The sequence below is a fragment of the Trichomycterus rosablanca genome, chromosome 12 (assembly GCF_030014385.1).
Source record: "Trichomycterus rosablanca isolate fTriRos1 chromosome 12, fTriRos1.hap1, whole genome shotgun sequence".
Taxonomy (NCBI): Eukaryota; Metazoa; Chordata; class Actinopteri; order Siluriformes; family Trichomycteridae; genus Trichomycterus; species Trichomycterus rosablanca.
Window position 1 is genome coordinate 26,536,939 of NC_085999.1, and position 22,784 is coordinate 26,559,722.

Sequence of the window (22,784 nt, forward strand, 5' to 3'; positions counted from 1 at the left end):
TGCGTGCTTCTGAGCAACGTGCCCTTTCTTCTCCCACCTGGATTTAAAGCAAATAAGGCAGCTCAGTATTTCCTGACTTCATAAACAAACACGACGTATGAGCAGGCTCATCTTGAGAAATTCGAGATGGCAGGTTCCACACAGAGATTGATACTGTGGCTTACTTTGTTGTTTTCATAGAAATGAAGAAACGTACTGTATAAAAATAAACCCCACAGTGATTGACCTTTCCATGCGAGGATATGAAAGCTCGCCGTCTGCACTCAAGGGAAGAAAGAACAACTGTCTGTGAAACATTACTGAACCACACAAGCGCTGCTGATTTTTTTTTTTTCCACAACTGAATATGCAAATCTATAAAAACACCAACATTAGAATAAGATATTGTTGTAAAAAACAAAAAAAATTAATAAATAAATCCACCGACTGCATACCAATATCTCAGACACTGCGAGTGAGGCGGTATATTTGATATTGGATGCAAATGAATGGTGGACACACACACGCTGCTGGAAGTGTAGGAAACGGATCAGAAAATCTGCCATGACTCATTCTAATTAGGCTAACCTTCGTCCTAGCCGTCGCCCTCTACCTTGATTTGACAGAGACCGGAAGACCCCCTGCCTGCCTGGCATCTACGAGCTGCGCTGGGACAGCACGTCGGCGAGCAAATCCTAAACCCAAGCAAGGACTTGGATTATCTGGGCTGACCATGAGTCTTATCTTGACCTCTAAATTTTATTGCCAATTTCACAGCACTTGAAAGACTAAGATAAGACGGATTCATCAAGTTTGCGCAGGTCAGAAAGTCTAAGAATGGTCCAGGATTTGCTTTGTAAAACCTCAGAAGAAAGATGTTACATTGGGAAAGATCTAATTGACACCGTGACCCATTCGGTTGACAAATGGCGCCGATGTTTAAGAGACAAGAAAGATGAATGGGGGTGAGCCAATAACGGTTTAAACATGCAATATGGTCAAAGCACTGGGGAATTTATACAGCATCAAAAAAAAATGTAGACAAATCTTAGGGGTCTTTAATGGATGACAGTGGAAAAGGTGTTGCTGGGGTGGGGCAAGACTAGTGAAATACACTGATCAGCCATAACATTAAAACCACCTCCTTGTTTCTACACTTACTGTTCATTTGATCAGCTCCACTTACCATATAGAAGCACTTTGTAGTTCTACAATTACTGACTGTAGTCCATCTGTTTCTCTGCATGCTTTGTTAGCCCCCTTTCATGCTGTTCTTCAATGGTCAGGACGACTACAGAGCAGGTATTATTTGGGTGGTGGGTCATTCTCAGCACTGCAGTGGTGGTATGAGTGAATAAGACAAAGCAGTGCTGATGGAGTTTTTAAACACCTCACCGTCACTGCTGGACTGAGAATAGTCCACCAACCAAATATGTATTCAGCCAACAGCGCCCTGTGGGCAGCATCCAGTGACCACTGATGAAGGTCTAGAAGATGACCGACTCAAACAGCAGCGATAGATAAGCGATCGTCTCTGACTTTACATCTACAAGGTGGACCAACCGGGTAGGAGTGTCTAGACTTCCGGTCTGGTGCGGTATGGAGTAGACGTGTGTTTGGTGGTGCCCGTAGGGAAAGTAATATTTTATTATTTTGATAACGTTTTATTCGTTTATTTATAGGCATCAGTTATTACTTTTACTTGGTTGTTTTAGTTGTGCTTACTGCTTAAACTGCCATGCCTCCAAAATTAAATAAATCGACGAGTTCTACACAGTCGCTCATACGGCCTGTTATACACGCTGCATCCTCGCCGTCGGGTGCTTCGGCTCCCTCGGCAGAGACACGCGCGTCACCAGCTTCCACATTAGATACCGATGCATTAAAATCTGAGCTGGTTCGCGCTGTCGTGGCTGAACTACAGGCCGTTTTGAATGACCATCATTCCAAGATAAAAACAGAACTGCGGGACATGAAAACCGAGCTAACACGAGACTTTGCTTCGCTGAGGTCCGAATTGGCCGGCGTGAAAAGCACGGTTTCGGACATCGAACATTCTCTGTCTGCATGTACCGATGATACGGCAGCGCTACAGAACAAAGTTGAATTTCTGTCTAAAGAACTCGTTAAACTGGATGCTAAATGTGAGGATTTGGAAGCTAGATCGCGCCGCCAAAATGTCCGAATTGTGGGGATTCCAGAGGGTGATTCGTTTTCCCTGACTACCCTCAATATATCAAAGCTCCTTAAAGAATCTTTTTCCATGGATAAATGCCCACTGGTGGACAGGGTGCACCGATCGCTCGCACCCATGCCGAGGCCTGGTGAGTTTCCACGCTCCATAATAGCGAGATTACACTATTATGAAGACTGTGTAGACATTCTCAGTAAAGCTAGACGACAACAGCGGGTTACGGTTTCGGGCATGACGCTTTCTGTTTTTCCCGACTTCACCGCTAAAACGGCGAAAGCACGAGCAGCTTTTAACAATGTCCGTAAACTGCTCCGCAACATTGAAGGAGTTAAATACGGTTTGTTTTATCCGGCTCGGCTTCGGATAACTCAGGATGGCAAGCATCGCGATTTTACTTCTCCCGAGGAGGCCACGCAGTTTGTCACTTCAATAGCTAAGTAATCGCATTATTTGGATTCATAAACTGATTATTGCACCTTGCTCTTTGTGGATTTTTTTTTTTTTTCTTTCTTTCTATTTTTGAGGAATTGTATTAGATCTGGAGCTTTTAATGGATCTATGCCTGACCGTTCATGAGCAAGCTATGTACAGGATAACTTTTTGATCACACTATATTCTTTGGACTGGATTACTGTATTTGAGGGTGATTTATTTATTTATTTTATTTTATTTTTTTTCTTCTTCTTTATTTCTTTTAAGGTATATATGCTCTTTTTTTTTTATATACTAAATTTGTACCCTTCATAAATGGTCAGTATCCATAACTATATTGAATAACAGTTTATTATGTTATTTCATTCACCATTTGTTATACACCGTTGGTGCATTATGTTTTACTTTCGTTTACTGGTAAATACTTATCCCTTGGGCCCACCTGTTGAACCATGCTGTACAAGCGGGAGTACTGTTCTTATGGGTCTGGCTCCAGGTTGAGCCTAAATAGTCCTTGTGTTTGGGTGTGCAGAGGACTTAGGGTGGGTTATTCTCGATGGGGTGGGCTTAGTTGTGTGTGTGCGTGCGTGCTTGTGTGTGTGACTGTTTGTATGTCTACTACCCCTTTCTCTTCTCATCAGCTGGTGCTGTTTTCATTTAATTGTTCACATTTACCAAGTTAAATAGAATGACTGATTCCTATTCATATAATTTAAGAAATGGGGCCTCTGTGAAATTTGTCAGTTGGAATGTCAAAGGTTTAAACAATACAGTTAAACGGTTAAGGATATTTGCTCATTTGAAACGATTAAATGCTGAAGTAATATTTCTACAAGAAACCCATCTTGGAAATAGTGATCATTCTAGATTAAAATCTTCTTGGATAGACGAAACTTTTCATTCAACATTTAACTCTAAAGCTAGAGGTGTGGCAATTTTGGTCAAAAGAGGTATTCAGTTTACAGTGGATAAAGTCATTGCAGATACAAATGGTAGACATCTGATTATTCAATGTTCATTATTTAACACCCCAGTCTTATTGGTAAATGTCTATGCCCCTAATTTTGATAATCCTAACTTTATGAATAATTTATTTAGTTCCATTCCCTCTCTGAATACACATTTTTTGATAATGGGTGGTGATTTCAATTGTATAATGGACCCAATATTAGATCATTCAAATCCCCGTAACTCAATTCGATCCTTAATGTCTCAATCAGTTTTTGATTTCATAACTAGAAATGCTGTTACCGACCCTTGGAGATCTCATAACCCTGGTGCCAAAGAATTTTCTTTTTACTCTCACCCACATCAAACTTACTCCCGCATTGATTATTTTTTTGTGGATGACTCTCTTATTTCTAGGGTTGGTCCTATTGAGTATCATCCTATAGTTATTTCAGATCATGCCCCTCTCACTATGAATATACGTTTTTTGTGTCGCCCCGTCACTTCACCTACCTGGAAATTTGACACATTACTATTATCAGATGAGGCTTTCACTACCTTCATCTCAACTTCGATTGATGATTTTATTGCTATTAACAAAAATGACACAACCTCATTTTCTTTATTGTGGGAAACTCTTAAGGCCTATTTGCGTGGACAGATAATTTCCTACACTGCATATTCAAAAAGACTACAGAAATCCAAATTACAAGATTTGATGCTAAAAATTGCGAATTTGGATAAACTTAACTCAATCAACTTGTCACCTGCTTTACTGAAGAGGCGGCTTGAGCTACAGACCGAATTCAACCTCACTACAACGACTGAAGCAGAGAAATTATTGCTTCGTACACGTTGTAATTACTATGAGCATGGTGACAAGCCCTCTAGACTACTGGCCCATCAGCTAAAGAGACGTGCTGCATCTCGTTTGATTCGTCAAATAAAGGATTCTTCTGGGGGGCTGTGCACTGACCCATTGTTAATTAATACGATTTTTAAATCTTTTTATTTAAATCTGTATCAGACAGAATATGTTGCAGATCATATGACTGAATTTCTGGAGGGTTTGGTGTTCCCCGCCGTAGACTCAGGGATTGCGGGTGATCTTGACTCACCCTTACACCTAGATGAAATCACTGCTGCTATCAAAACTACGCAGACTAATAAGGCACCAGGCCCTGATGGATTCCCCGTTGAGTTCTTTAAGAAATTTATTAATAAGTTATCTCCTCTCCTTTTAGAAGTTTATAACGAATCCCTATCATTCGGGGCTTTACCACCAACTATGACTCAAGCTTCTATATCCCTTCTTTTGAAAAAGGACAAGGATCCCACAGCCTGCGCTTCATACAGACCTCTGTCCCTTTTAAATGTTGACGTTAAGATTCTGGCTAAGGTTTTGCCGTTGCGTTTAGAGAATGTCCTTCCTGGTATAATTTCCTCTGACCAGAATGGCTTCATTAAGGGGCGTCAGCTTTTCTCTAATGTTCGCACCCTTTTAGATGTTTTTGCGAGGCAATCTTCCTCTGCTCCTGAAGTTGTGATCTCTTTGGATGCAGAGAAGGCATTCGACCGGGTTGAGTGGAACTATCTCTTTGCAGTCCTACATAGATTTGGCTTTGGAGACAAGTTTGTATCTTGGATTAGATTATTATACATTTCTCCTCAAGCCAGTGTCTCTACCAACGGTATACGCTCAGATTATTTTTCTTTGTCCCGTGGAACTAGACAGGGGTGTCCTTTGTCTCCTTTATTGTTTGCTCTTGTCATTGAACCTCTATCAATTGCATTAAAGTCTCTTGTTTCCTTTCAAGGAATTTCCCGATCTGGTGTTGACCTAAAATTATCATTGTATGCTGATGACTTGCTGTTATATGTAACTGAGCCTCTACATAGTCTTCCCTCAATCTTGTCACTTTTAAAGAGATTTGGCTCCTTTTCGGGATACAGAGTGAATATACAAAAAAGTGAGTGTTATCCAGTTAACTCGTTAGCATTATCACTTAATCAATCCGCTATCCCCTTTAAATTTGTTCCAACTGGATTTAAATATCTGGGAATTCATGTTTCCCGCACTCTGCCATCCCTCTTTGACAAAAATTTTTCTCCTTTACTGAGCAAGCTAAAATTAGATTTACAAAGATGGAGATCTCTTCCGTTATCATTAATAGCTAGAATAAATATCATTAAAATGAATGTCTTGCCAAAATTTCTTTTCTTGTTTCAAAACATTCCGTTATTATTACCCAGGAAGTTTTTTAAATCTCTTAATCAACATATTACTCATTTTATATGGGATGGGAGGGTCCCAAGAGTAAGAAATTCACTTTTACAGAGATTTAGGTCCGATGGTGGGCTTTTCCTTCCCAATTTTCTATTTTACTACTGGTCGGCTCACATTCAAAAGGCACTTCATTGGCTGCATACACCAGAGTTGCTATGGTGCAGGTTAGAAACACATTCTTGTTCGCCATCTTCTGTTCTGGCTCTGCTCACATCCCCCCTGTCACATAAGCTATCAAAGTGTTCTAGCAACCCTCTTGTTCTTTCCACTCTACGTATTTGGTTTCAGTTTAGACGTCATTTTAAGTTTATGTCATCATCCACTAAAATGCCTATTTTAGACAACCATCTGTTCCCCCCAGGGTTGAGTGATCCTGCTTTTAAGGTGTGGTGCGATAGAGGTATTAGATCTGTCTCTGATCTGTATAAAGATGGCACATTTCGAAGTTTTGCCCAGCTATCTACTGAGTTTAATTTGCCCTCCTCACACATGTTCCGATATTTTCAAGTCAGGCACTTTGTTTCTTCCCAGTTTTCGAATTACATATGTCATCCTAATGGGCAGCTATGGGATGATTTTATGAGTATTGACTTTTTCCAAAAGTCACTTATATCCAAGATTTATATAAATCTCATGACTTGGGATGCAAACTGCCTTAATAAAGTTAAAAGTGCTTGGGAACAAGAATTAGGCACAGTGTTTCCGGAGTGGTGGTGGGACAAGGCAATTAATAAGATACGTTTCAGTGCACCCTGTGCTAGACTTCAGTTGATCCAATTTAAGGTTCTGCACAGGATCCATCGCTCCAAATTCCAGCTTTCCAAATTTTACCCAAATGCCTTTAATGATCGGTGTGACAGATGCTTTGCCTCACCATGTCACTTAAGTCATATGTTTTTTTTCTGTCCTTCATTACACAAATTTTGGTCAGACTACTTTGAGATTATCTCAGAGATTTTAGGTATTAGCATCTCTCCCTGCCCTTCTGTTGCAATATTTGGTTTATCTGCCAGATCGTGTTTTTTGACTCGTGTTCAAGCAGACATTTTAGCCTTTACTTCTCTATTGGCAAGACGACGTATATTAATATTGTGGAAATCTGCAAAACCACCTTCAATATCACAGTGGCTCCATGATGTTTTGCACTTTTTGAAATTGGAAAAAATAAGACTCACGTTGAAAGGTAATACTGCTGCATTTTATTTCAAATGGAATTCTTTTCTTTCATTCTTCAACTTGCTTGAAGCAGTGCCGGCTGACTGATTCCCTTTTCCCCTCCTTTGTTGTGTTTGTGTCTGTGTGTGTGAGAGCGTGTGTGGTAGTAGTTCTAGGGTTAAATGTTTAACTGAAAATTTTTTGAGTATGTTTAAAATTCAGATGCTAAGATTATTTCACTTACTGTTATGCCTATTGTTTGCTATACAGTTTGTCATTTTATTGTAATGTCTTTTTTACTCTTCAATAAAAATATTATTAAAAAAAAAAAAAGGAGTGTCTAATAGATTGGACAGTGAGTGACTCATACCAGCACAACACACACTAACACACCACCACCATGACATTGTCACTGCAGTGCTGAGAATGATCCAGCACCCAAATAATATCTACTCTGTTGGTCCTGTGGGAGTCCTGATCATTGAAGACCAGGGTGAAAGTAGGCTAAAAAAGTATGTAGAGAAATAGATGGACGACAGTCAGTAATTGTGGAACTACAAAGTGCTTCTATATGGTAAGTGGAGCTGAAACAAGAAGGTGGTTTTAATGTTATGGCTGATCGGTGTATTTTTCTTCAACTTACAGACGCCAGTCATATTTGCAAAACCAAGAAACAAAAATGCAAACAGACAAGTTTACTTTAGTCGCAGTTTAATTGATCAAAGACCAATACATAATGAGGACAAAACCTGGACTAAGCAGCAGTAGGTGGAAAGATGATTCAATTTTCACCAAATTTATGTTTGAAGGAACCAAAGCACGTGTGGTGCCGGATTCCAAATTAAGAGAAGGAGCCACCTATGGTGAAAACACGCTCTTAATGATGTTCCCCCATTTTCCACACCCCTGTGCATGTTAGGTTAAAAAAAAAACTGCTTACTGGACAGAATGTGACAGCATAAGTCGACGCTACGCCATACTGGTGTGGCCATGCAGGACTAAAATTAGCCATAATGAACCAGAAAAACGATAGTGTGGTGTTAACAAAAGGCCTCCTGAGGTTCGTTACTCTCAGGTGAGCACGTTCTAGTGGGTGACGTACACCTACGTTTGTTCGCTATTCACCGAAGCTCATACATCACTCCAGCTCTATTAATATTCTCTATGACAGATACAGGCCAGAGAATAGCGAAGCCTGCAGAAGAATCTGGTGCATAAGATCAGTTATAATGGGATTATAATGCAGCAAACCTGACAAGACTCAACCATACCGCTCCTATTTTAAAGTTGGTGGAAACGAGGCGGTTATAATGAGTTATTCCTCCTGTCCGAAGTAAGATGTGTGTTTTCTACTAGAATGAACGTTGTTTAAACCTTGTTTTAATGGCCCACTGGGAAAACAGTAACCACACATGGTTTAACACCTTGTGTTGGTGGAGTGCTGTGCAAATTCACTCGAGATCCTTGAGCAGATGGATGTCACGACGCATTAGTGTTTGTTTCCTTGATGCGAGAGGCAAAAGCCAATAATGTAAGCGGTTTGACTACAAAAACCAAATGCTCTTAGCATTAAGAGGACTTCACTGTAATAGCAGCTCAGTGGCTCTTGAAAAGGCCTAATCCCAACCAAGAGGAGGTAAAAATTGCTGTTTTTTCTCACCTTTTTGACAAAAGTGTTTCCTAGAAAACTACCAGTTTAACACAAGGCAAAAATACACTGCCTGGCCAAAAAAAAGGTCACCACCTGGATTTAACTAAGCAAATAGGTAAGAGCCTCCTATTGGATAATTACTGCATGGGTGATTATGTTTCAGCTGGCAACAAGTTATTTAACCCTAACTGATGCAGTGAGTAGCTTCTCATTTGTTAAACAACCATGTCGAAAGACACATCCTGTGGTCGTGGAAAAGATGTTAATCTGTTTCAGAAGGGTCAAATTATTGGCATGCATCCAGCAGAGAAAACATCTAAGGAGAAGCTGAAACTACTACAATCGGGTTAAGAACTGTCCAACGCATTATTAAAAAGCGGAAGGACAGTGGGGAAACATCATCTTCGAGAAATCCTGAATGATCGTGATCGGCGATCACTTAAACGTTTGGTGAAATCAAATGGTAGAAAAACAACAGTAGAACTCAGGGATGTTTAATAGTGAAAGTAAGAGCATTTCCACACGCACAATGCGAAGGGAACTCAAGGGATTGGGACTAAACAGCTGTGTAGCCTTAAGAAAACCACTTGTCAGTGAGGCTAACCAGCAAAAACGGCTTCAATTTGCTAGGGAGCATAAAGACTGGACTCTGGAGCAATGGAAGAAGGTCATGTGGTCTGATGAGTCCAGATTTACCCTGTTCCAGAGTGATGGGCGCATCAGGGTAAGAAGAGAGGCGGCTGAAGTGATGCACCCATCATGCCTAGTGCCTACCGTACAAGCCTGTGGGGGCAGTGCTATGATCTGGGTTTGCTGCAGTTGGTCAGGTCTAGGTTCAGCAACGTTATGTGTCCAAAGAATGAGGTCAGCTGACTACCTGAATATACTGAACGACCAGGTTATTCCATCAATGGATTTTTTCTTCCCTGATGGCACGGGCATATTCTAAGATGACAATGCCAGGATTCATCGGGCTCAAATTGTGAAAGAGTGGTTCAGGGAGCATGAGACATCATTTTCACACATGAATTGGCCACCACAGAGTCCAGACCTGAACCCCATTGAGAATCTTTGGGATGTACTGGAGAAGACTTTGTGCGGTGGTCCAAATCTCCCATCATCAATACAAGATCTTGGGAAAAAATTCATGCAACTCTGGACAGAAATAAATGTTGTGACATTGCAGAAGCTTGTGGAAACGATGCCACAGCGAATGCGTGCCGTAATCAAAGCTAAAGGTGGTCCAACCAAATATTAGAGTGTGTGACCTTTTTTTTTTTGGCCAGGCAGTGTAAATCATTTACTCAGACTCATCAAATAATTCTGGACCTTGACAAGGCAATAATGTTCACAGTATATATCATTTACAGCTAGAAATAACAATGACAAAATACAAGAGTAAAATTACAATCAGATTTTTTAAACTACATGTTAACAAATTTAAGTGTTTAAGTGTTAAGCTCCCACTGTATGGGGGGGGATGTATGTACACCCAGGGTTCACAGAGAAACGTTTAATGCTGAGCTAAGACAGACAGAAACTGGGTCATTATTGGATGGTGAAGACGACTACGACGATGGAGAGTGTGTAAATAAAAAAGACAAAAGGTGAAGGGATCATTTACGTTGTATGCTTTGTTCTCTATGGTATAAATAATGCATGGCATGAAGAACCCTACATATACTGATGGTACGCTCCCTATTCCTGTGTAGCTCACTGGGGTAAGAATGACTTTAATACGAGCGGCTACTCATTGCAGTTCCTCTTCTGATCACACACTGATGAGAGCTTACACCTCATCAGCTGACCATTTGCACCAGTCAAGTAAATAAAATCAATTGCGGTTGAGTTTCAAATATTAAATATTATATAACTTGGGTTCTTGGGTGCATGGTACCCAATGGTACGGTACGTTTTTAAATTTGTGATCCCAGATTTAGTGGTTGTTTCTCCTGCAGAGTAACCTGGGCAGTTGTAACCTAGCGGTTAAGGTGCTGGACTAGTAATCAAAAGGTCGCTGGTTCAAGCCCCACCACTGCCAGGTTGCCACTGTTGGGCCCTTGAGCAAGGCCTTAACCGTCAATTGCTTAGACAATATATACAGTCTTACAGTACTGCAAGACGCTATGGATAAAAGCATCTGCTAAATGCCTAAAATGTAAATGTACTGTACCCGAGTACCCCTGCTAAATTTAGTTACCCTTCTTATGTGAGCTGTATAAGTGGAGCGAGACAACATTGCAGAATGCTGATTGGTCAAATGCAGTCTCCATAAAATCGCTACCGGAGTGAGCCAAAACAAGCACCATATTAAAATCCAATTGCAGTAGATTTGTTTAGCATGGTGATGTGTTCAAAATACTAAACATTAAGCAGGGTCACACAAAATTAAACACCACAATAACCGCAGAGACGCAATCCTAAAGATGTTGCTGCTACCGATCTTGTGATCAAATGCATGGCGCATTTGCATCTGGTATAAAATGCAATAAGTAAACTCCTTCTACTATCACAGGAATCATTGTGCAAATGGAAATAGACAATAGCATGTTAGGTTCAGTATGGATAGCTCTGAATTTGGAGGCAACAGGTACGGTCAATGGATACAAATACTAAATATGGGTACACAGATTTAATTTTTAGTTGGTTGAGATTTATCGCCATTATGAGCTCTGTATTTAGAGCCATCTCTATGGCGTGCCATTTGTATGTTTTAAAACATTCTTATTAAAAAAAAAGGTGTTAAAACCATGAAAGGAGTTTTAGGATACAGAGATATATAGTTGTTTACATGTGCATCAAAACTGTAGAGGTTAAAATTACAACAAATGTTTCAATTTTATGCTTTTCAGAAATCTTAAAATGAGCAGTTTTCCTAAAAATGTCATTTATGTCCGATCCCATCAGGTACAGTTTTCTGTCCTGGGTAAAAACTTCGCATTCACATAGAATATGTTTCATTGATAGTTGAGCAATTAAGGCACTTTGGGGCCTGTTCTCCTTTTAGTAGATGTCCGTGTGTATGTCTTGAATGTACACAGCTTTAAAAACGCACCGTACCATATTGTACCTTGCAATGGAATGGGGTATAAGGCAGCAGTAGTGCACAGCTTGGAGCTTAGATGTGCAAGTAGCACCAGGACCCGTTGTTGTGCAACATTTCTGCTGTCACTATATACACACATATAAGCCATAATATGGCCTAATGTTGTGTAGGTCTCCCTCAGGTCGTCAAACAGCTCTGACCCATCTAGGCATGGACTCCACAAGACCTCTAAAGGTGTCCTATGGTATCTGGGAGCATGAAGTTTGGTGACCATGACTTTTAAGTGTAAGTTGTGAGGTAGGACCTTCATAAAGATACATGTTTGCAGTGTGCACAGTCACCTTCTTCTATTGCTCCATGGTCCAGTTCTGATGTGTTTATTATAGGCCACTTACATTAGTGAGCCATTGGCAGTCATGACCCTGTTGCTGGTTCACTGGTTGTCCTTCCTTGGACCTGTTGTTTGGAGTTGATCTAGTCCAATGGCTTAGCCATCACAATATGGACAATATTGCACATTTACACTGTTTCTAAAACCTTAACTTCAAGAACTCACTGTTCACTTGCTGCCTTATATACCCCACCTAATAAATGTTATCCACCTGTCAGTGGTTTAATGTTAAAGCTGACTGTTTAAGCAACGGTTAACAACCTGTCTTTTTTAAAACAACACAGTGTTTAAACTGGTTAATGACATTCACTAGTTCTAATACAGGCCTGCTAGCCAAAGCAGATAACAGGCAACATACAGCACTAATGCTAACAGCCGGTCAAACTATAACCTATACAAAACCAAGCAGCTAACCGGCTACTTTAGCTAAGCTAATGTTAACTTATCAGCCAAATAAACATACACACATGTACAATCGTAAGCACACACAACACGTTGAATAAGAATTACGTTGTTATTTACTCACACAATAAAGTCACTGTCAAATACTGCAGTATTTATGCGTTTCAATTGTCACAGGCCACGACTAATTACGTTAGCCTTTACTTATTGAAAACCGACGCCGGCTGCGTCCCAATCCGCTCACTACGCGCTACATAACGTGCATGCGGCTTCATTCGTAGTGCACTTAGTTTACACACTCCTCAGCAAGTCAGCGTGAGCTTTGTAAACACAGCCTCTCCGTCGAGCTACCATGAGCTAATAACAGTAAACTGAGCCTTGAAACTGCCTTCAATCCTCACAAATGTCACACAGACACAAAGTACGTTACACAAACCACAAAGAAAGCCACATTCTTACCTGTTCTATACAAACAATGAGAGTCTTGGCTTATTTTCATTTATTTAGTGTGAATCTGAAACATCAAGGCTCCAAAGCACAGCCAGCAGGGAAAGCAGCAAAGCGTCCAAGGTGGCCTTATTTTTTCCACACCGGTTTTCGGACAAGTCCCGCCTTCTCTTCTTTAATTGGCTCGAAGCGTTCCAACATCTGCGACACGGTTGGTCGTAATTACCTGCATAACCAGTCAGGCTGGGTATAACCAGAGCGGTAGAGAGAACCAAGTGTACCAAAGAACTGCGTTTGTTTAGCTGTTAAGCTGCAAGCTCTTATCAGTGTGTGCTCAGAAGAAGTGCAAAAAGGCTGTTAAAATAAAACGTTTTATAAACTATTTTACTAAGAACAAAATACATGGGGCACCAGAGATCAGCAAAACGATGCTGTGAAAAAAAATAGCCTCAAACAGGGCTACAGGAAAATGAAAGACCATTACAACAGCAGCAGGGTAAACTGAAAATTCTCCTGATGTTGCTTCTGCTACTGTTAACAGTTCCCATCATGTGTTTGCTCTAAGCGTCTAGTAGACACTGGAATTACTGCCTTGCCTTCAACAAACTCAACCTAGATTCATCGGTCCCTTGTGCAAATGGAAACAGACAGAAGTGCTTTCCTCTGTATACAATTCTTTACTCTGGAGCAAACAGACAACAGTTTAAGAGCAGAAATCTGCTGAAACCCTGTTAGAAGAACAATTATTAAGTACATTGTTAGTTTACATTTAGTAAAAAGGTGGGTCTTTAACTGTCTACTAAATACGACACAATAACTACACAGTTATTCAAGCCTACAGGGAAAGTTCATTCCACTACGTAGGTGCTAGAGGTAAGAATACCACTGATGCCTGCCGTCCCTGAGTTCTGAGCCGTGGAATAAATTAATCATGGCTCCAAGGGTACAAAATACAAGTTGGGGTAAAATGCTAAAAAATAATTCCACACCAAACTTGACAAACAATTTGTTTATTATGTGGGAGGAAGCATGAAGAATTTGGAGGAAAGCCACACAAGACAGTAGCCAAAAATGGTGATTAAAACTGTGTCCATGGCACCAACACTACTTGCTGCACATCTGTGTCTCACTCATACATGCTGTGTGGGCTGGGACATGAGATATTTGTCCATACATGACTGGAATATAATGTTAATAATAATAATAATATAATGAAATTTTATTTGAAAAGCACCTTTCATGACACCCAAGGACACTGTTCAATAAAAATAAAGGAAATTTAAGAACAATTATAAATAAAATACACATTTACAAATATGGAAACACTAAACATGTGGTACAGTTCTGGGTCACCCAAAAGCAAGCTGGAAAAGAACACAGGTTTTGAACACAGCTGCAGATGAGCAGGCACGTAGCTCAAGAGGAAGACTATTCCACAACTTGGGGCCTGCGACACTGAATGCCCTGTCACCAAATGTACGTAATTTAGAGGAGGGAACTTTTAACAGATGCAAGGTGGAAGAGAGAAGAGACCGAGCTGGAGAATAGGATGTAAGCAGACTTCTAAGATATGAAGGTGCGAGGCTGTGTAGAGATCCAAAAACCAGCATCAACAGTTTATATTGTATTTTGTATTGTACTGGAAGCCAGTGTAGGTGTTTTAAAGTTGGGGTGATGTGCTCCCAGGGTCTAGTATGGGTTAGAATCCTTGCAGCTGAATTTTGTACAAACTGCAGCCCGTTCAAAACACTACAGCATTACAGTAACTCATTTCATTCATTGTCTGTTCATTCATTCATTCATTCATGCATCTCATTCATCTACACTTTATCCTATTTATCCTATTTATAATTGCAGTGGGTCCAATTCACTGTGCGAAAGGTAGGAAACACCTACAAAAAGCACACACACACACACACATACTGTACACACATACACACACACTCATAACTAGGGCAATTTTGTATCTCCAATTAACCTGACTGCGAGAAACTGGAGAAAACCCACCTGGAGAACATGTAAATGCCAAACAGAAAGGACACAGAGTGAGAATTGATCTCAGGACCTTCTTGCTGTGAGCCGACAGTGCTACCAGGCGACCAACCGTGCCACCCTGTTAACTTTTTTTTTTTTAAATGCATTTGGGCAGCACGGTGGCTAAGTGGGTAGCACTGTCACCTCACACCAAGGAGGTCCTGGGTTCAATCCCCAGGTGTGGCGGTCCGGGTACTTACTGTGTGGAGTTCCCGTGTCAGAGTACAGAGACATGAAAGTGAAATGCATTAGAGATACAAAATTGTCCGTGACTGTGTACCTTGTGAACTAATGAATCTTGTGTGACCAGTAACCGCTTCTGTTGTGGATGTAACCAAAGGGTGTAAAACATGACGTTAAAATCCTAATAAAGAAACGCATTTAGGAGATGCATTTTATTCAATGTGACTAACACCTAAGACTGTATACATTGCAAGCAATTGAGGGTTAAGGGCCTTGCTCAAGGGTACACTAGTGGCAAGCTGGTAAATGTGGGGCTTCTAATTACTAATTCTGTACCTTAACCACTGAGCTATCAATGAAAGCACACTACTTCAGTCTGACGGGTGATAGGATCAAAATAATCAATTAGACAAACGGGGCAGCACGGTGGCTCAGTGGGTGGCACTGTCGCCTTACAGCAAGAAGATCCTGGGTTTAATCCCCCAGGTGGGGCGGTCCGGGTCCTTTCTGTGCAGAGTTTGCATGTTCTCCCTGTGTCTGCGTGGGATTCCTCCCGGAGCTCCGGTTTCCTCCCACAGTCCAAAAACATGCAGTCAGGTTAATTGGAGACACTGCCCTGCAATAGACTGGGGCCCCGTCCAGTGTTACTGTGTTACTGCCCCCCCCCAAATGAGTGAGTGAATTAGACAATCAATTAGGGTTGATTTTATCCAAAACATCAAAGCACAATATCCTACATATGCTACATTCTTTTATTTATTGTCTGTTTTACCACTGCTTTACCCTTGTCAGGGCCAAGATGGGTGTGATTTATTGGGCAAAAGGTATAGTAAATGATCAGGACAGGTAACCAGTCCATCACAGGGCAGACACACACTTGCCGTGAGGCAACAGCACTACCCACTCACTGCACCACCGTGCTGCTCCCCTATAGTACAAGATGTTTTTACATCAGTGATCCCACATTTAGTAGTTGTTTCTATTGCCAAGTGATCTGGGTACTGTACCTAAGAACCCAGGATAAATTTAGTATGCCTTTTTCAACAGGGACCAAGTGTACCAAACCAGTACTGCTTTTGTTCAGCTGACAAAGCACAGAGATGATTGTTAGAATGTAGACTAAGCAAGTTTCAAGTTCAAGTTTCAAGTTTATTTGTCATTTGTACAAATGTTAGCAACAATTGTACATTGAAATGTGTGTTGGGAGGCTCGGGAACTCTACGAGTATGCTATAATAAAAAGTACAAATAAAATAACAATATAATACAATATAATAAACAGGCTTATATCTGTATATAAAAGTATAAACAAGAAAAAGAAAAATATAGAAAAATATATGTAAAAAAATTGCAGTTAAAGTGCAGATTTGCATTGTAAACATAGTGAACATTGCAGTGCAGATATGCATTGTAAACAAAGTGAACATTGCAGGAATTGTAAACATTTAACCATAGTAAACATAGTAAGCACCAAAACTAACTGACTGATTCTTATGCTTTTGGGATGAACTGATGCAAAATTGAAACTAAAACTTGTTTACACCCATCCCCCATGTCCAACTGTGTCCCAATCCCTTAAGCCTGATCATCACTTTCACCCTATGATGTGGTACGAATGTAGGACCATACACCTTGGGGCTATTAAGAGAAAAACATGAGCAATGTAAAACGATGTAAATAGAATGTGTATCATCGTACATAAGATTCCTGCTGTTAGAATCAAGCCATGTGTTTAAAAAGAAGTGACGGTTAGATAAGTTAGATCCAACCACAAACGATATTTCTAGATACTCTTATTCATATGATCTGTAAAGCTGTATTTGTTATTGCTGAGCTTCAGAGCAGCTATCAGCCTTTGAGGCAATGTTTTTACAAGCAGTCAGCAGTCAGAAATTATTTCCTTCACATGTCTAAAAGCCATCTGATCCATTTCTTTGCACAAACAATAGAAAAAAAGAGACTTGCATGCAACCAGGACATCTGAATCTAACAAATCATAAAGATGACATGAAGACACATATCAAAAGACAAAACACTGACAAGGCAAACAAATCTTATTTGAACATTTTAGTCTGATGTTAGCAGGTAAAATTTTTCTGGGTCATTCCATATGCAAAGTGTTGTCTGAGCAAACAATTACAATGACGGGAAAATAACTAAATAACTGCCGTCTTTCCGAAGATATATACAGTATATATATACAGTATATATATACAGTGGGGCCAAAAAGTATTTAGTCAGCCACTGATTGTGCAGGTTCTCCTACTTAGAAAGATGAGAGAGGTCTGTAATTTTCATCATAGGTACACTTCAACTATGAGAGACAAAATGAGAAAAAAAAATCCAGGAAATCACATTGTAGGATTTTTTAAGAATTTATTTGTAAATGATGGTGGAAAATAAGTATTTGGTCAATAACAAAAGTTCAACTCAATACTTTGTAACATAACCTTTGTTGGCAATGACAGAGGTCAAACGTTTCCTGTAAGTCTTCACCAGGTTTGCACACACTGTAGCTGGTATTTTGGCCCATTCCTCCATGCAGATCTCCTCTAGAGCAGTGATGTTTTGGAGCTGTCGCTGGGCAACACGGACTCCACAAATTTTCTATGGGGTTGAGGTCTGGAGACTGGTTAGGCCACTCCAGGACCTTGAAATGCTTTTTACGGAGCCACTCCTTCGTTGCCCGAGCGGTGTGTTTGGGATCACTGTCATGCTGGAAGACCCAGCCACGTTCCATCTTCAATGCTCTCACTGATGGAAGGAGGTTTTGGCTTAAAATCTCACGATACATGGCCCCGTTCATTCTTCCCTTAACACGGATCAGTCGTCCTGTCCCCTTTGCAGAAAAACAGCCCCAAAGCATGATGTTTCCACCCCCATGCTTCACAGTAGGTATGGTGTTTACTCAGCATTCTTCTTCCTCCAAACACGACGAGTTGAGTTTTTACCAAAAAGTTCCATTTTGGTGTAATCTGACCACATGATATTCTCCCAATCCTCTTCTGGATCATCCATAAGCTCTCTGGCAAACTTCAGACGGGCCTGGACATGTACTGGCTTAAGCAGGGGGACACGCCTGGCACTGCAGGATTTGAGTCCCTCTTGGCGTAGTGTGTTACTGATGGTAGCCTTGGTACTTTGGTCCCAGCTCTCTGCAGGTCATTCATCAGGTCCCTCCGTGTAGTTCTGGGATTTTTGCTCACCGTTCTCATGATCATTTTGACCCCACGGGATGAGATCTTGACCCCAAGGGAGATTATCAATGGTCTTGTATGTCTTCCATTTTCTTACAATTGTTCCCACAGTTGATTTATTCACACCAACCTGCTTGCCTATTGTAGATTCACTCTTCCCAGCCTGGTGCAGGTCTACAGTTTTCTTCCTGGTGTCCTTCGACAGCTCTTTGGTCTTGGCCATGGTTGACTGTTTGAGGCTGTGGACAGGTGTCTTTTATACAGATAATGAGGTCAAACAGATGCCATTATTACAGGTAACGAGTGGAGGACAGAAGAGCTTCTTAATGAAGAAGTTACAGGTCTGTGAGAGCAGAAATCTTGCTTGTTTGTTATTGACCAAATACTTATTTTCCACCATCCATTTACAAATAAATTCTTTAAAAATCCTACAATGTGATTTCCTGGATTTTTTTTTCACATTTTGTCTCTCATAGTTGAAGTGTACCTTTGATGAAAATTACAGACCTCTCTCATCTTTCTAAGTAGGAAAACTTGCACAATCAGTGGCTGACTAAATACTTTTTGACCCCACTGTATATATATATATATATATATATATATATATATATATATATATATACTGTATATATATATATATATATATATATATATATATCCTCCTGACTACCAGCAATTCAATTTTGTCCTTTCTAGAGGACATATTTAAACTTGAATATCACCCACACCATGCATACTACTGGGCTAACTCTTGTTGTTCTCTAAAGAGGACATTTAGAACTTTTAAATGATACCAAATTCATGGGGGTGGGGTTTGGGGAACTGCCTCTTGCTCTTTAAAAAATATGGCGTCCATCAACACAATCACCTTTTATGGAAAGAAGAAAGGTAAATGCTTAATAATTATAATTGAGCACATTTTGTTTTAAAATGTTGTTGTATTATTTTATATGAATATCTGAAGAACGCTTTAAACCATTTTCTAAAGTAATAAAACTATATTTTACCATGATAGGAGAGTGTTTAAAAAATGTCCTCCACAATGGACATTTGTATTGATTACCTCAGTTTTGTTCTAAATTTTTTCAACTGAAATGGAAGGGATTCACTGTCAGAGGCAGAGAGAATTTTACTGCAGATTGTTGATGAAAACTCAGATATTGAGTTGTCTGATGAGGAAGAACAAGGTGCAGTGTTTGAGGCAGATGATAAAATTAAGATAGGACAAACAGAGGCAGAAAAGTCAGAGCAAGTAGAACCGTCCCCATCCAGTTGCTGTCCACTCTGGGTCAGGACTACAATGGTACACATTGACTTTGTATTCTTAAGGTATTATATTACCATTTACATTTACACATATACATTTTTACTTAAATTTTTTAAGTCACAAAAAGATTTATTCTGCTAATTCGTTGTAAAGACGACTGTGAAAGAAACGTATATTCTACCTTTATTATTTTCTTAAAATTTAACCCTCAACTGAATAATCCTCCTATTCCTATTCAGAATAATGATGCCATAACACACCAAAACTGGACCCCAATTAATTATTTTGAACAGTACATTGATGATGGTGTGTCAAATGGCTATGTGCACAAACCAACGTGAAGTCCTTGTGTCTGAAGCAGCACTAAACACCAAATAATCAGATGTTTTGGGCCTCTAACACCAGAGTTTAAATAGTGGTAGAATCCATGACCAAAAATTAATTCTATAAACTAAGGAATTCCTAAGGAAGATTGTCAATAATCTTGATATTTCCAGTGAGGACAAAAGCAGACCTCTTGTGGAAAGTCAGGTCTCTTCTGGACAATGGAGGCAAAGATGTCTAAAAGAGCCTAGAACAGGAAAATTGTCCATCAATGAGCAAATGATTCCATTTACTGGTTGCTGCCCAATTCGCCAGTATGTACACGCCAAACCATACCCTACTGGATCGAAGGTGTTTGTCATGGCCACACCAAGTGGCATGGTCTTAGATTTTGTGGTTTATGAGGGTAAGACCACCTTAAGAGTCACAGGGGGATGGGGCATTGGAAAACAAGCTCTCCTTCATTTGCCAGAGACCGTTCCCAGAGGAACCCACCTGTTTTGGAAAGGTTCTTTACAACTTTTAAACCCCTGGACACCCTGATGGAGAAAGGGTTGGCAGGTACTGGAACTCTCATGAAGAACAAAATTCCAAAGGAGTGCATCACTATAGGGGATCAGGCCATGAAAAAGAAAGAAAGCGGGGCATCTGTGATAGTCGTCAGAAGAGGTCCTGAACATGCTTTCATCAAGTGGTTTGAAAACAAGCCAGTGGTCATGACATCCTCCACCTTTTCTTTGGAATTTATGTACAGTAATTATTACAATTATGATTCAGTTTCATATGTACCGTGTTCTGATGTCCACTGTAGTGGACACATTATATTTTTAAAATAAAAACATTTTTAAAAATAAAATTAAAAAACAAAGAATTGGGAGACATTTTTTCCCCTGGTAGTCAGGAGGATATACACACACTGATCAGCCACTTACCATATAGAAGCACTTTGTAGTTCTACAATAGCTGACTGTAGTCCATATGTTTCTTTGCATGCTTTGTTAGCCCCCTTTCATGCTGTTCTTCAATGGTCAGGACCACCACAGAGCAGGTATTATTTGGGTGGTGGATCATTCTCAGCACTGCAGTGACACTGACATGGTGGTGGTGTGTTAGTGTGTGTTGTGCTGGTATGAGTGGATAAGACACAGCAGCGCTGCTGGAGTTTTTAAACACCTCACTGTCACTGCTGGACTGAGAATAGTCCATCAACCAAAAATATCCAGCCAACAGTGCCCTGTGGGCAGCGTCCTGTGACCACTGATGAAGGTCTAGAAGATGACCAACTCAAACAGCAGCAATAGATGAGCGATCGTTTTTGACTTTACATCTACAAGATGGACCAACTAGGTAGGAGTGTCTAATAGAGTGGACAGTGAGTGGACACGGTATTTAAAAACTCCAGCAGCGCTGCTGTGTCTGATCCACTCATACCAGCACAACACACACTAACACACCACCACCATGTCATTGTCACTGCAGTGCTGAGAATGATCCACCACCTAAATAATACCTGCTCGGTGGCGGTCCTGTGGGGGTCCTGACCATTGAAGAACAGCATGAAAGGAGGCTAACAAAGCATGCAGAGAAACAGATGGACCACAGTCAGTAATTGTAGAACTGCAAAGTGCTTCTATGTGGTAAGTGGAGCTGATAAAATGGACAGTGAGTGTAGAAACACAGAGGATATACAGTATATATATATAAAGTAATACACTGATTTTTAGTACTGTACTAAACTCTTGATGCGTTTGACACATACCTATTTCAGTCACGTGATACCAAAAAATGATGCCCACAAGCTAGATAAAATGCTAAAAGGTGGAGCATCTCGTTGCAGTGTTTCCTACTTATTTTCCATCATTGGTGAGTAGCATTGTGCACTTTTAATCCTCCCGCCCTTGCCAGTCTGTGAAATTAAATCCTATATGAAAGCTCCGTGGTACATAAAAGGTTGAGGCTTTGCTTTTGACCGTATATTGTATGCTTGCTTTGCTACTGACATTTGAATATTTGAGAAAGGCATGAGCCAAGAGGGCTTTACGTCTCAAACTTTATTATATTGATTATCTCTATAAACACTCACTGAACCAATAATCCTAGCTCAGAGGTGGTCTCTTGGGCTCAAAAAGGATTCCTGAATCGATAGCTTCGGACACCGCAATTGCTGCTCTGCTGAGATGGGGTCAGCCGGTCAATTGAGAGAGAAGCTAAAAGAGCATTGGCGACAAGGAAGTGGGCGACCCAGGACCTAGAACTCTACCAATCAGATGCCAGGACTAATTAAGCAAGCTGGAATCCGGACAAAAGCTATCGATTGGAGGAGTTGCAGGGGCAGCGTGCAAGCTGTGCATCTGAGTGAACTTTCTCAACATTTGGGATCTTTTATTTCCTTTCAGAAGGGCATTTCTCTAAATTTCTCCATTTATTTGCCAAGCTTTTGATCTTATAAAAGCACATACAGTGCAAATGCCCTCGATGTCAGGACAGGTGGCTAAAGTAAAGCAATCATCGGCAACCTGTCTCACCTAGTGTTAGTACAATTCCATTAGCTTTTCACGGCTCAAAATGCCCATCATAGGGGGGAGCGTAAACCCTGGGTGCATCCGTTTCAGCAAGAGACTTCACTCTACTGTATATCCCGATCTATTATTCCATCAGTTTCCTTCACTTATTTCTGCGCAGAAAATATAGCAAACGAAGAAGGTTCTGCTGCATGCCAGGCTTTTATTTCTCTCGCATCTTTCTCAACTGATTGGTACCTCTGAGAAGTCACTTGCTGACGCTCGTTGCGTGAAGAGGCGCCCGATCAGGGGCCCTGGTTGTTTTATATAACGTCTGTGTGGGAGGC

The 22,784-nt window shown here is 40.5% G+C and overlaps 1 protein-coding gene across 2 annotated transcripts in view; it reads right to left on the bottom strand.

Moving 5' to 3' along the window:
• The window catches only part of LOC134323895 (R3H domain-containing protein 1-like), a 110,608-nt gene extending 97,584 nt beyond the window's left edge, over nt 1-13,024 (bottom strand). The window contains exon 1 of one of the 2 annotated variants that reach the window (XM_063005457.1): nt 12,945-13,024. The gene's annotated coding sequence lies outside the window, so the exon portion shown is untranslated. Of the gene's footprint in view, nt 1-12,609; nt 12,661-12,944 lie in introns of those variants that run through there. The other variant, XM_063005458.1, reaches the window with a different exon arrangement.
• Between the last annotated feature and the right edge of the window lie 9,760 nt (nt 13,025-22,784).